A 15,403-nucleotide genomic window follows, 5' to 3' on the forward strand; every position below is an offset into this window, starting at 1 on the left:
TCGTCTATCGCATTGCGTGATGACTGGCAGGTTGAACGTGATTCTCTTGCCAGCAACAGACCTGAGGTAAGTTTTTTAAACTACTTTCAGGTTTTAAAATCTTCTTGCAGGAACCTCTACTTAGAGGTACTGCTAAAAGTCCAGGGCTAAGTCGGGACGGAGGGGAAACCCCAGTCTCGGACTTCAGGGAACCCCGGTCACGGGGAATCCCACCCACGGACGTAGGTGCTTGGAATTGCGGGTAGCGAATGCTGCCAGCGGCTTCATATTGGTGGAGAACCCACTCGGGAGACCGCGGGAAGTGGGAAGCGGACGGCGGCGGATTCGCCCTCGAGCCGCTGGCTGTGGAGCCAGTGGCTTCATATTGGTGCCGGGGGCACCTGGACAGCCGCTCCGGAGACCACGGGAAACGGGGAGCGGACGGCGGTGGATTCACCTTCGAGCCACTGGCTGTGGAGCCAGCAGCTTCATATTGGTGCCGGGGACACCGGGACAGCCGCTCCGGAGACCATGGAGTACGGGGGGCGACCTGAGAACCCGCTCCGTAGACTGCGGGATGCGAGGAGCGGACGACAGTAAGTACTGTGCCAGCGGCTTCATATAACCCCCCCCCCACCACCCCCACCCCTCCCCGAATCAGGATAACCCGCCCAAAATCACGGCTATCCCTTTGATAGGGACTGCGGGGATATCCCGGCTGCAGTAGCTGCGGGGATCCCAGATGGGATGGATGGGACTGCGGGGATACCCAGATGGGACCGCGGAGAAAAAGCTGGGGGGAGAAATAATCCGCAATGGAGTGTTTCTACAAGAACCACAGAGGAGCCCCAGCTGTAACAAACCACGACCACGAGACTAGGCTCGGGAGGAGTGTTGCCCCGCAGCAGAAGGTTTTGAAAGGACATGCAGGTAAATTCCTTACTCGAAGGTCGTTCTGTGCTATTTTGTGAGAATATGTTACAGGAATGGACGCCGGCGGGAGCAACTGTGATCGCATATCCCGCATGGAGCGGTTGATGGATCAGAAGCTCCAATGTGACATGCTCCGGTATATGGAGCCAAGTCACCAGGGGGTCCCGGGACGCCCATAGCAGCACCTTATTGAGGGCTACATAATGCAACTCCCTCGACAAATGGGTGCATTAGGAGTCACTTCTAGGCTGAGTCTGAAGACAGGGGTTTGGCTGAAGAAACCACAAGTGTGCAGGGGGTGCAGGAACAACACTACCAGCAGCAGGAGCTTTACGAGTGGCCGTCAGGTTCAGGAAGGCCACATCATCACACAAGACCTCACATCTTCGACGGCAGCACCCCTACGCACCCACCAGCAAACCACGATGAACTGAAGCTGGTGAAAGCTTGAAGGTCGTACAACCAGGACAAAGGTCTTTTTTAGGCCACAGCTCAGAACAGCCTTCCTTGAAGATGCGCCAACCTCATCAACATGTCTATATCTATGTCATGTCTGAATGCATTCTTAATGTTCACTCATCATTGGCCTACTGATGCAGTGTATGATGCCTGGACTCGGTTCCACGGCATGAAATCACAGAGCTTTAAAATCTTCACGTAGTCACTCACGTGACTTCGAAGTAAAATAGTAAGATTAAACAAGAACTTACCAGTTTGAAGTTTGATCTTTATTTTATGAGGAGTAACGTTGAGGGATTACGTGCCCTCCGCTCCCAGCCCTCTATCATAAAGTTCAACTGGTATTATGGTTCTCTTATCTTACTATGTTCAGTTCAACAACTGTTTTCTGTGATTTCACACCGCTGCTTTGAAGATTGACACACATGCGTACTGGACGGGGTCTTCACGTAATCCCTCAACGTTACTCCTCATAAAATAAAGATCAAACTTCAAACTGGTAAGTTCTCATTTAATCTTACTATTGAACCTTTCCTCTCTCAGCTTAGACCTTGGGACTTGAGTTGACTTGAGAGATACAGCAAGAAAACAGGCCCTTTGGTCCACCGACTCCACACAGACCATCCATTACTCTGTGCACCAGCACTATACTACACACTAGGGACACTTTACAATTTTTAACGAAGCCAATTAACCTGCAAACCTGTATATCTTTGCAATGTAGAAGAAAACCAGAGTACTCGTAGAAAGCCCACAGGGTCACAGGGAGATTGTACAAACTGCGTACAGACAGCTCCCATTGTCAGGATCAAGCCCGGATCACTGGCACTGTAAGGCAGCAACTCTATACTGTGCCACTGTGCCATCCCTATGACCTCTGGTTCTTGAAATCAGGCCTTGCTTTGCAGGTGAAGCTTATAATATAAAAGGAAGCAGAAATAGTCAGTGATTTTTGACTGAAACTAGACTGGGGGGGAAGCTTAAAACGAGCTATTTACATTGGGGGCTCATCCGGGATCTTAAAGGACCCCCACACACAGGTTTGCGATTAAGGGTGTAGAGTTGTCTCAATCGCGAGTGCAGAAATCGGCGTCACTGTGCGGTTTTCGCATTGATTTTTGGCACTTCGCTAGTCGGATCAGATCGACGTTCGCGGGCTTGGAAAAGATCGATCATAGAACAGAGTCCAGCAAGCACGGAGGGGTGAATAGCACTCTTTTGGGGTAGGGGCCCATAAAACAGGGTGAGGAGTTGCCCAAAAAACTTTGTTGTAGTTGGCTGACTGCAGCTGCTTAACGAGAGCCAAATGCGCTTCTAGGGTGAAGGGTGGCCTACTGTCCCAGATTTGGTGGGGTATTGAAATACAAGTTTGGTTTACAAGCGGTGAAACATTTGACCTGTCATTGCTGGGAGCGCAGATTGGAAAGGTGCATTCCGAAAATCGGCATCGACTGCCAGCGCGAAGAGGCTGGGTGCTGGCACCCCGTGCCAAGCAGATGTGCCTGTGTGAAGATATCTGAATCCCTCCCTGAAGTGATGGATGAGGAATCGCATAAAGGCACTGGGCTCCATGACTAGAGTATAGATGGGCTGGGCCATTCAAGAATTCATTGGGTAATTTAATTTGAATTTGAGAGGCCGCGAATGTGGAGAGATATGCACCAAAACTAGTTGGTCCGAGAACGAGTCCAGATTTGCGGAATCAAATTTCCAAATACAGAATTTCACATTGAAATTCTGCCCGTACGGTAGAATTTGAATTCTGTGTAAACAGAACTTCGGAGTTTGTGCATGTTTGAGATTGATTTAGAATAGCGGCTGATGAACAGTGAATACTAACCCTCTGATCGATTGTTGATAAATACCTGATAGCGAAGAGTAACTGAGAGACGGGAACTTGGTTTACTTGGTGAAAAGTACTCGGATGTGAGAGGTAGCCCTATTTCTGTAGAACTTAGAGAGGAGGGATAGAGGTCCCCCTATAGATGTCCAGTCTTAGCAGGGGAAATTAACATTTAGGAGGAAAGGTAGTCCATTTAAGAAGTAGTACCCCTCAGCAAAGAGTACCCAAGGAAGGGGAAAATCTTCAGTATCCGAGGGAGAGGTTCACCGATTGATAACAGAGCGACGTGGCCTTGAGATTGAGTGTTTGTAAACTGTGCGCTAGCATGTTAAATTACTATTGTAAATTGTAGAAATGCAGCATCGTTTTTTGTAGCGTCTTTATTGGATCCGAATTGGACGCCGCTTCCATGAGGTCCTGTGTCGATTTTCTGGGAGAGCGCTTAGGACTGCGCGACCTTCTGGAGTGTCTCTGCTTGAAACAGGCTAGGAGGGCTTGGCCAGGCAGATACGAGGATCGAACCCGCGGTGGTTAGGTATAGTAGTGGGAACTGTTATTGTGTTTTTCCAAAGTAAAGTTTAGATGCGCAAGTGCTTGTCTCAGTGGTTTTTGACTGAAACTAGACTGGGGGGAAACATAGAATGAGCTATATACATCGTGGGGTGTCACTGGGGGCATGTCGCCAGGGTATCGCCTGTATGGTTGTTAGAGGTCGCCAAGGGATCACCTCTATGGTCGTGAGAGGTCACCTAGTCACCCAAAGAGTCGTAGTGTTTTTCTGGTCTCCGCTGAATTTTCAACATGTTGAAAATTTTCAGCGACCTATGAGGGTTGCCGGCAGTCGCCAAAAAAGTTGCAAAAGTGGGGCAGGCCCTTAAGACATTGGTGAAACCACATTTAGAATATTGTGTTCAGTTCTGGGCACCTTGTTTTAGGAAAAATATTGTCAAGCTTGAAAGGGTTCAGAAAAGATTTACGAGGATGTTGCCAGGACTAGAGGGTGTGAGCTATAGGGAGATGTTGAGTAGGCTGGGACTCTATTCCATGAAGCGCATGAGGATGAGGGGAGATCTTATAGAGGTGTACAAAATCATGAGAGGAATCGATCGGGTAAATGCACAGTCTTTTGCCCAGGGTATGGGAATCGAGGACAAGAGGACATAGCTTCAAGGTGAAGGGGAAAAGATTTAACAGCAAACCGAGGGGTAACCTTTTCACACAAAGGGTTGTGGGTGTGTAGAACAAGCTGCCAGATGAGCTATTTGAGGCTGGGACTATCCCATCGTTTAAGAAACAGTTAGACAGGTACATGGATAGGACAGGTTTGGAGGGATATGGGCCAAACACAGGCAAATGGGACAGGGACATTGTTGGCCAGTGTGGGTGAGTTGGGCCGAAGGCCCTGCTTCCGCACTGTATCACTCTATGACTAATGGATTATGGTGGGATCAGTGTAAATGGGTGTTAATGGTTAGCATTAACTTGATGGGCCAAAGAGCCTTTTACTTTCTTTCAATCTGCCTCTACAACTCCATGAGTTGTATCTGGGACTGCATTTCTTGATAATGATAAATGTAGTAAACTTTCACCAAATATGAATTGAAATTTTATACATTGGTAGTAGTAATTTATTGTCATGTGTACCAAGGTACAGCGAAAAGCATTTTGTTAGGCATTATCTAGTCAGTGAAAAGAATGTACATGAAGCCGTCCACAGTGAACAGATACAAGAAAAAGGGAATAACATTTAACGCAAGTTAAAGTCCAGTAAACCTGATTAAAGATAGGACAAGGGTCTCCAATGAGGTAGAAGAGAGTGCGGAGCAAGGACCTGCAAATGCTGGTTTACACCGAAGAAAGAGACAAAATGCTAGAGTAACTCAGCGGGAAAGGCAGCATCTCTGAAGAGAAGGAATGGGTGACGTTTTGGGTCGAAACCTTTCTTCACAATGAGAGTCAGGGGAGAGAGAAACTGGAGATATGTAAGGATACAGAGAGCATACAAGGTGTGAAAAGGACAGATCAAAATAGACGATGATCAAGGAATTATACAATGTTTAACTGTTGGCTGAGGGGAAGATGACAATTAAGTATACAAAGAGTAACTTTAATTGGGAAGACAGTGAAACTAGTAGGAGACCTGGGCATGGGAGATAGGGATGGAGAGAGAGGGGAAGCAAGGTTTACTTGAAGTATGGGAGGTCAGCACCAATCTCTAGTTGGTGGTACGATGGTTCAGTTACCTATTCCTGTGGCATGATCATTTACAATGATTTAAATTTAATAATTATGAATTTGGAAAGTTGTGTTGGACAGTTCTGTCTGAGAAAAATGCTGGGATTCAAATATTTCCAAACCCTCTATCAGAATCTCTCAGCCAGTCCATGCAATAGAAGATAAGAAATAATTATGGAACTTTAATTCCTGGTTGAAGACATTTCAGCCGAATAAGATAAATAATTCATGGATGTCAATAACTACCTCTCTCCCAATAGTGACAAAGATAAATTATCTGTTTGTTATGTCAACAAAAAATTCATCGAACTCCTTCAGGTAATACGGTGGAGTGGTGCATGATAAGATAGAGATTGATGTTTAAGAAAGAATTGCAAATGCTGGAAAAATCAAAGGTAGACAAAAATGCTGGAGAAACTCAGCAGGTGAGGCATCATCTATGGAGAGAAGGAATAGGCAACGTTTCGGGTCGAGACCCTTCTTCAGACTGATGTCGGGGGGGCAGGAAAAATAAAGGAAGATGAGGAGACAGTAGGCTTGTGGGAGAGCTAGGAAGGGGAGGGGAAGGAGGGAGAAAGCAAGGACTTTCTGAAATTTGAAAAGTCAATGTTCATACCACTGGGGTGTAAACTACCCAAGCGAAACATGAGGTGCTATTCCTCCAACTTGTGCTGGGCCTCACGCTGGCAATGAAGGAGCGCTGGACCTCACACTGGCAATGGATTGAGATGCTTTCAATGGTGGAAGAGTTGAGGAGTTTAGTTTGGAGCTAAAGTGTGGAAACAGACCCTTTGGCCACTGAGTCCACGCTGCCCAACGAACACTCTGTTCGCTAGTTCTATCCTACACACCAGGGCCAATTAATAGAAGTTAATTATCCTATAAACTTGCACGTCTTTGTAGTGTGGGAGGAAACGAGAGCTCCCGGAGAAAACCCACACTGTCATAGGGGGAACATGCAAACTTCATACAGACAGCACCCTTAGTCAGAATCAAACCCGGATGTCTGGTGCTGTAAGTCAGCCATCAAACATTCCTCAAAATTTTAAATCTTGAAAGAGGACAGCTAGGTGCAGAATAAGAGTGCATTCATTTAAAATGGGGTTATGCAGACATTTCTTCATGCGGTGAGACTTTGGAATTGTGGAAGTTAGATGTATTTAAGTGAATCACCTTTTGGTAAGATCAGGGAGTTGAGTGCTAAGGGGAACTGGTACAGAGGGGCTACAGAAGCTAGCATAGATCAGGCACCATAATATTGAAAGGCAGGGAAGGTTTGAAGGGCTTGGTGATCCACCCCTGATTTTATTTTCTTCTTGTGAGAGATCAACATGTCTTCCATAGAATCTCAAGCCTTTAAACAATTGTTATTTCACCTGGGACGTCTGCTCCCACACTTTAACTCCCATTTCCATTCCCACACTGATCTTTCCATCCTGGGCCTCCACCATTGTCACAGTGAGGCCAAAGACAAATTGGAGGCACAGTACCTCATATTTCGCTTGAGCAGTTTGCAAACCAGTGAGGTGAATATTGACTTATCTACTTTCTAGTAACCCCTGCATTCCCTCTCTCTCTGCCCCTCCCCCACCGTCGTCGTCCTCTTTAGTTTCAGAATCAGAATCAGTATCAGAATCAGATTTTATTCGCCAAGTATGTTTTGCAACATATGAGGAATTTCACTGTTTATATCTACTCATTATCGCCTTTTCCGCAGCCAATTATGTCCAATTCTGGGATCTACATTTCTTCAATCTTCATTGCTGCCTTTGATTTGTTCTTTTCACACCTTTCAGTCATTTGTTCTTATTGCTTTTTCATATCTCTAGTTTCCCTCTCCCCTGACTCTCAGTCTGAAGAAGGGCCTCGACCCAAAATGTCACCTATTCCTCTTTTTTCAGAGATGCTGCTGGACCCGCTGAGTTACTCCAGCATTTCGTATCTATCTCCTGCTTCCATATTTCTGACTTGGGAACAGCAGAGTAATGGGGCCCTTTTCCAGTGGTAAAGGGAGAAAACCTAATGACCTTTGGAAGAAGCAGGAAGATACTGCAAGTGACATGTGTCCATGCTATTCGTGGGCCTAAAGATAAATTATCTGTTCATTGTGTCAACAAATACTCTTATCAAAGTTCTACAGGTGGACGGTGGAGAGGACATGATAGGGTGACTGTCGAGATGCTTTCACTAATGGAAGAGACTCGATGAAGGGGACCTGGATACAAAATAAGAGTCAATGCTATTGGTACATACCTTAGCCTAGACCAAGAAAGTCCTCGATGGTCAATAGTAGGGGTGCCAGAGGTCAGTATACATGAGTAAACAGTCAACATTGTCTATGTCCTATCCATCATCTTTGTCCTTGTGTCCCTGGATTAATAGCATATTGATTTTTATGTTCTCAACCTTGTTTTTAAATCCATCCATGGCCTTATCTCCCCCTATCTGAGTAATCTCATAATTCATAAATTCCTATCATAAATGGCTTAATTCTGCTCCTGTGACATGATCATGTCACAGGAGCAGAATTAAGCCATTTGACCCATCAAGTCTCCATTCAATCAACGCAGATCCAACTTTCCCTCTCAACCCCATTCTCCTGCCTTCTCCCCATAACCCTTGACACCAGTACTAATCTAAAACCTATCAATCTCCACCTTAAAAATATCCATTGACTTGGCCTCCACACCCTTCTGGGCCAATGAATCTCACAGATTCACCACCCGCTGACTAAACGAATACCTCATCTACTCCTTTCTAAAGGTCCGTCCTTTTATTCTGAGTCTATGGCCTCTGATCCTAGACTTTCCCACTAGTTGAAACATCCTCCCCGCATCTACTCTATCCAGGCCTTTCACTATTTGGTAAGTTTCAATGAGGTCCCCCCTCACCCTGTAATCTCCTCAAATGTTATAGTCTGTCACAACTCTTCATCTCACTTAATTGCTCATCCTCGATTTTGAATGCTGCATTGTTTTCGAGACTGCACTCTGAGCTGATTGAGACCTCACTTTCTGAAATTACAGAGAGTTGTGGACACAGGCCAGACCATCACCCAAACCATTCCCCCTTCCATTGACTCCATCTCCATTTCATGCTGCCTTGGCAAAACCACCAGCATAATCAAGGACCAGTCTCACCCCAGTCACTTCCCTCTTCTCCCCTCAGGCAAGAGGTACAGAACTTTGAGAATGCATATCTCCAGATTCAGTCAGTTTCTTACCAGCTGTTATCAGGCAACTGACTCATCGTCTCACCTGTTAGAATGCGGTCCTGACCTCCCATCTGCCTCAATGGAGACCTTTGAATCACCTTTAATCAGACTTTATCAGATTTGATCTTGCACTAAATGTTACACCCTTTATCCTTTATTTGTACGCTGTGGGCGGCTTGATTGTAATCATGTATAGTCTTTTCTTTATAGATAGCACATGAACAAAACCTTTTCACTGTACCTCGGTACATGTGACAATAATAATAAACTAAAACTATAACTAAACTTAAACTAAACCTATCTCCTTTCAAGTACTACCTTAATCTGACCTATTTGAATGAGCATTTGGCAAATCCTCCTGATATCTCCTCATGGGCCATGGTGTCATAGTGATAATGCATCTGTTCGATATAATTGTCACAAATTGTCCCCAGAAGTGATTGCTTCTTTAAATGTGCTGTATAAATGGAAATTATTTAATTTTCTTTAATTTCCATTGACATTACAGTAATTCCCAATTATTTCTGTCCCTCCGATCTATTAAAGCTTTTTACTTATCTATCAAAATCCATAAAATAAAGACAAGAGAATGGGGTTGAGAGGGAAAGAAACATCAGCCATGACTGAATGGCAGAGTAGACTTGATGGTCCGAATGGCCTAATTCAGCTCTTGTAACTTATGAACTTATGTCACAAGGAACGGCAGATACTAGAATCCTGAGAAAAAACATAAGGTACTGGAGTAACTCAGCAGACCAGGCAGCATCTGTTGAGATAAAGGGATGGTTGACGTTTTGGGTGGATATCTTGCATGAGTCCCTCTTTTCACCCTCCCGACCCGTCCGCTTCCCCTTATATCCCCCCCTCTTTACATTTCACTCCTCTTCTCTCCTTATCTGACAGCCTTTTGTTTCCTTTTCACCTCCGGCCTTTGTCACTTACTCCACCCATGTGGCAATCAATCTCTAATTCTACCAGCTGTGCCACTGTACCATCAAAGCTGTTTGAAACTCACTCAGACTAATGTTCAATTAACAAGTAACATCCTGGAATTTGTTTACTGATTTAATTTAAGAATTCCCACAGTTTTTTGACTACCAAACATGCAGGAAATCCAACAGATACAACTCATCTTATTTTGCTGACTGTTCCATGATAACCTCCAAAAATCAATGAGCTGATAAGAGCATAACGTTTGCAACCCATTCTGCGTGTAAAAATCTCTGGAAATGTTATGCTTTGTTATTTAAAGTGTTTTGGGTAGGAGGGTTTAATGGGGCACTAAGCCATAATTGCCGCTTAGCGATATTCCTGACCTGAAATAAAACTGATTTTATATGTGTGCCTTGTAATTCCCTCCAATATCTAATACATTAAAAGGTGATTTCCATTTTATTTTCAAAGTTTGTTCAAGATTACAGTGGTGCAGCTGGTAGAGTTTCTGCCTCACAGCTCCAGAGACCAGAGTTTGACCCTGACCTTGGGTGCTGTCTGTGTGGAGCTTGCACGTTCTTCCTGTGACCATACGAGTTTCCTCCGGGTGCTCCAATTTCCACCCACATCTCCAAGATGTTGGGGTTTGTAGGTTAATTAACCACTGTAACTTACCCTTGGTATAAATGAGTGGTGGAATCTGGGAGGAGTTGATGGGACTGTGTACAATAAAATGGGTGAGGGTAGGGTTGGAGAAAATGTGTTTTGTTCAGTTTAGTTCAGTTTAGTTCAGTTTAGTTTAGTTTCGTTTAGTTTAGTTTGGATTAGAAATACAGCTTAGAAACAAGTCCTTTGGCCCACTGAGTCCATGCCGACCAGCGATCACCCATACATTAGTTCAATGTTATCCCACTTTTGCATCATGCCCATTTAGGACAATTTACAGAAGCTTATTAACCTTCATACTTGCACCTCTTTGAAATGTGGGAGGAAACCGGAGCACCCGGAGAAAACTCATGTGGTCACGGAGAACATAAAACTTTGCACACACAACACTCATGGTCAGGATCAAACCCGGGTCTCTGCCATTGTGAGGCAGCAACACAACCATCTGCGCCAACGCGCCACACTGTGCATTCTGTGGATTCTGTGGACGATAGGGGCCTACTATATTTCCATCTGTATCTCTCTATTGGTCTATGATATTTTAGCATTATCTAAACTCATGTGTTGGCCTTGATTTACTTCTCATGCCACTGTGCTGCACCATATGGTTGATGTTCAGAATTGACTTATTGGGCCAAAGGGCCAACTTCTGTGCAGAACCAGGGGCTACTGTCTTAGAATAAAGGGGAGGTAATTTAAGACTGAGGTGAGAAAAAACTTTTTTACCCAGCGCGTTGTGAATTCCCTGCCACAGAGGGCAGAGGAGGCCAAGTCACTGGATGGATTTAAGAGAGAGTTAGATAGAGCTCTAGGGGCTAGTGGAGTCAAGGGATATGGGGAGAAGGCAGGGATGGGTTATTGATAGGGGACGATCAGCCATGATCACAATGAATGGCGGTGCTGGCTCGAAGGGCCAAATGGCCTCCTCCTGCATCTATGTTTCTATCTCCCCCTGACTCTATGACTTATAAACACTTTGGGAACTTCAGGTATAAGAGGCGGCACGGTGGGGCAGCAATAGAGATGCTGCATTACAGTGGCAGAGACCCGGGTTCGATCCAACTGCGGGTGCTGTCTGTACGGAGTTTTACGTTCTCCCAGTGACCGTGTGGGTTTTCTCCAGGAGCTCCAGTTATCCCCCACAGGTCTCTATGTTAATTGGCTTCAGTAAAATTGTAAATTGTCCCTCGTGTGTTGGATAGTGTGGGTGTACGGGATGGGCTGAAGGAGCTGTTTCCATGCTGTATCTTGTCTAAAGAGATGTTGGAGTGTAAAATTGACCTAAGTGCTCCAATACAAAAGCAAACCAATATTCCAAACCAATTTTTCAACTGTGACATATCTACCAAATTTCTAAAAAATAATAATTTACTGTTGAAGCTTATTACGAGCCATCAGTGTGAAGTGTGAAGTGGTTTATTTTTCATGCCGAGAGAGGAGTTAGTAATGACTCTCTCAAGAGAATACCATATGGTCTAAAATTACCCATTCCAATTTTTTTTAGTGCTTTCCCTGCCTTGACTTCAGTTGGGGTGTGCTTACTTGGGAATATCCCTGATAAAGATCCAAGCCTGTCTGGTCCAAATCTAATTCCTCTTCAGTGAAGAAAGCAGAATCTCACTGAAGTTCCCTTATGTTCCACCAAATTGTACAGTGAAATCCTCATAAGCATATGATTGGATTTCCATAGAAATTGTGCTTTTATTGAGACCAAATATGAACAAAACCATGGCTGAAATATTTTAATTTACAAATCTATCATATCATATACTTATTAAAACTCTGATCTTGTACATGCATATATGTGTGTGTATATGTGGTTCAGGCACGTGCTGTCAGGGTGGGCAAGGTAGGCACTGCCTACCCTGACAAAAATTATGAAATGGTAATTATTAAATATAAATAGTAAAAGCATGGGAGAATTATGCCTATCTAAGAGATTGATCTCTTAGGTAGGCATAATTTTCCGTGCCTTTCAACCGAAGCACATGTAACACGCAAATATCTGTGCAGCTGACATGCCAGTGGCGCTGCTTGAAGCCGTCAATCTCAAGGGGAGCTGAAGGCAGCAGAAATTCTGCCTTTGCAGTACTGTGCATGCGCAACGCAAGGTTCTTGGCAGGTCTTTCAAATATGGATTGTCATTATGTTAAATGTATCTTAGGAAAATAAAGAGAAGAATGGAGTTCATGTACCGATAATGTGGTAAATACATTTCTTGGTGCTTTATGTTTTTAAATACCGTATTTCCCGGGGTGGGGGGTGGGGGGGGAGAGCTCCTTTCACAGTGTTTGGGGAGTCTGGCCCGGGGTAAAGTTGCGGGGAGGGCAGGAGCATTGTGAAGGAGGGGATCAGGGCCAGTAACCCACTTGCCACGCTCCGGGCACGGAGCCACCGCATTGTGGCTGGGGAGTGAATTAGCTCGGATGGCTGCAAGTGGCCGCCGAAATCGGACAGCCCCTTCTGCTGGTCCACGCACACCTCTGGCAGTGCTCTCTGAAGATCTCTCTTGCCGCTCGCCGGCCTCGCTCATGTCAGTCGCTTCCCGCAAATCCTTAAATTCCGACAGCGTGCTCAAGGGATCAATTGAGGTTACTTAATTTTATTTTTTATTTTTACGGAAGATTTTTTTTTAAAGCCGACTGACTGCCTATCTTGAGTAATTACTCACGGCATGTGCCTGATGTGGTTGTCTTTACATCTTCGCAAAAACAATATGCGATAACGATTACATTTTTGCATATTCCGATTGAGATTTTTCCTCTCAAGGCCGGGAGCACCTTATCTGAACATTTTATGCTTTATTTCTCGACTTATTACTGATTAAAGTTTAAAAAAAATCAATATACCTTTAATTTCAAATCGAAAAGCTACAACTGATGACGTCACAATGGCTCGACTAGCAGGGGGAGGGTGAATTGCTATTGCAAAATGCAGGGCAAGTGCAATTGGAATTTTTTTTAAAGATCATTGCTGAGGAGGGCAAGGGGTGTGCTGGAATCTTACGTTTCAGAATGGCTTGAGATGGAGGACCACGCCTCCCATGGGGGCTGCGGATAGGGAATGGGTGTGTCGGGTTAGCAGACCCACTTGGTCTAGTATCACTCTTTCCTTGGTTCTCAACATTCTAAATGTCCCTGTGTATGCAGGGTCACGTTGGCTTTCTTTTAATCTCCTTAATTTTTTATCTTCGTCCAAATCGCTTGGCCACAACCTTCCCATTTTCACACATGCTACTCACATTGTTTCCTTTGACGGGATAAACATCTTCCAGTCGCATTCCAACCTATATTTCCGAAGTTGTTAAATTTTAAATGTTTATTTTAAAAAATTAACTGCTTTTCAGTGGCACTTGCAGCACCTTCCATTGACGACGTCACAGTGCCATCTCACAGTCGAATCACAATTACATCACAATGGGACAGGGGTGTGAGATTGCAACCTTCACGTTCCATGAATGCAATCAACCTGGCGTGCACAACCAAATAAGATCAAATAGAACAAGTTGTCCTACCCCTCCCTCTCTCTCTCTACACCCTCCCCCTCTCTTCCCCCCTTTCATCTCTGCCCGCCTTACCCTCTCTACCCCCCCCCCCCCCTTTCTCTCTCGAGGGATTGGTGAGTATTGAGACCTATGTGGTGGAGTATTGCATTCGGGCCCAGCCCTCCTCCTCCCACTACCTTCCCTCCCTACCCCTCACCCTCTCCCTCTCTACCCCCTCCCTCTCTACCCCTTCTCTCTCCCTCTCTAACCACGCCTGTGCAGTTGGGGGGCTATGTGTGAGTGGATAGGGTGGGGTAATGGAAGAAAAGTAGCAAATTAGTAATATTAATGTAATATCAAGGGGGGATTAAAGTGTGCCTGTGGGGGATGGTTAGTGTATCTGTGTGTGACGCCGCAGGCCACCCCCTCTCCCACAACCGTGCGTTGAGGGGATGGGACTCAACGGGTCCCACTTGGTCAAGTATCCTATTAAATTCCGTACAGACAGCACCTGTACTCAGGATCGAATCCTGGTCTCTGGCACTGTAAGGCAGCAACTCTACCGCTGTTCCACTGTGCTCCCCTAACTTCTATTTACTTCACCACAGCCTATCGCTACAAAATTGTCTTAACTCTTCTTCTTCTGCTCCTTTCTGTTGCCTTGATCTTAGTCTCTTCACCCAGTGATCTTGTGATAAGATTCCCAATCACCGCACAAAGGCGAGAACGCTCAAATGTTGTGCAAAATCAGATTCGAAATGTTTATTCACTCTCTCATACCTGGTTTAGGTTTATTATTGCCATGTGTACTAATGTACATTGAAAACCTTTGGTTTATATGTTATCCAAACAGATCAGATATAACATACATAACTACAATCGATAATTTCCATTATAGGTCATTATAGGCTCCACCCTTCTTTGGTCATCTGATTTATTCTGGCTTTTTCCTACCTCCAGTTCCTCCAGCCTACTTTCGGTTTGAAGAAGGGTTCTAACCCATAACTTCACCTATTCCTTTTCTCCAGAGATGCAGCCTGATCTGCTAAGTTACTCTAGCACTTTGTGTTTATCTTGTTCATCACAAATACAAACGATAGAGCAAAAGCAAAGATACATAGTGTGGAATAGAGTTCTCAGCTTTATTGCACATCTATCTTGTTTAGAGATGCAGCATGAAAACAGCCCCTTCAGCCCACCGAGTCCATGTCGACCATCAATCACCATTCACATTAGTTTTATGTATTCCCACTTTCTCATCCATTCCCTACTCACTAGGGATAACTTACAGGAGCCAATTAACCTGCCTGACTTTGGGTGTGTGGGAGGAAACCTGAGCACCTGGAGGAAAACCATGTGATCACAGGGCAAACATGCAAGCTCCACGCAGACAGCACCCGAGGTCAGGATCGAACCCTCTGCTGCTCCATAGACAAAATCCAATATCCTCAATGCTCTCCGATTAATCTCTACCTGTCAGCTTTTCCCTCAAAAAACTTGTGTGTGCTTTCAAACTTCATTGTACAGACATTTTCTTTATAGAATCATTTTGAAAAATGCACTTTATTTGAGTGTCTGTTTCTCTTTGTCCCACTGCCTCCCATGTGCTTTCTTTTCATGTTTTAAAATTCCAACAAACTAAATCTCCATCTTGTAA

Source organism: Leucoraja erinacea, chromosome 12, assembly GCF_028641065.1.
Source record: "Leucoraja erinacea ecotype New England chromosome 12, Leri_hhj_1, whole genome shotgun sequence".
Lineage (NCBI taxonomy): Eukaryota > Metazoa > Chordata > Chondrichthyes > Rajiformes > Rajidae > Leucoraja > Leucoraja erinaceus.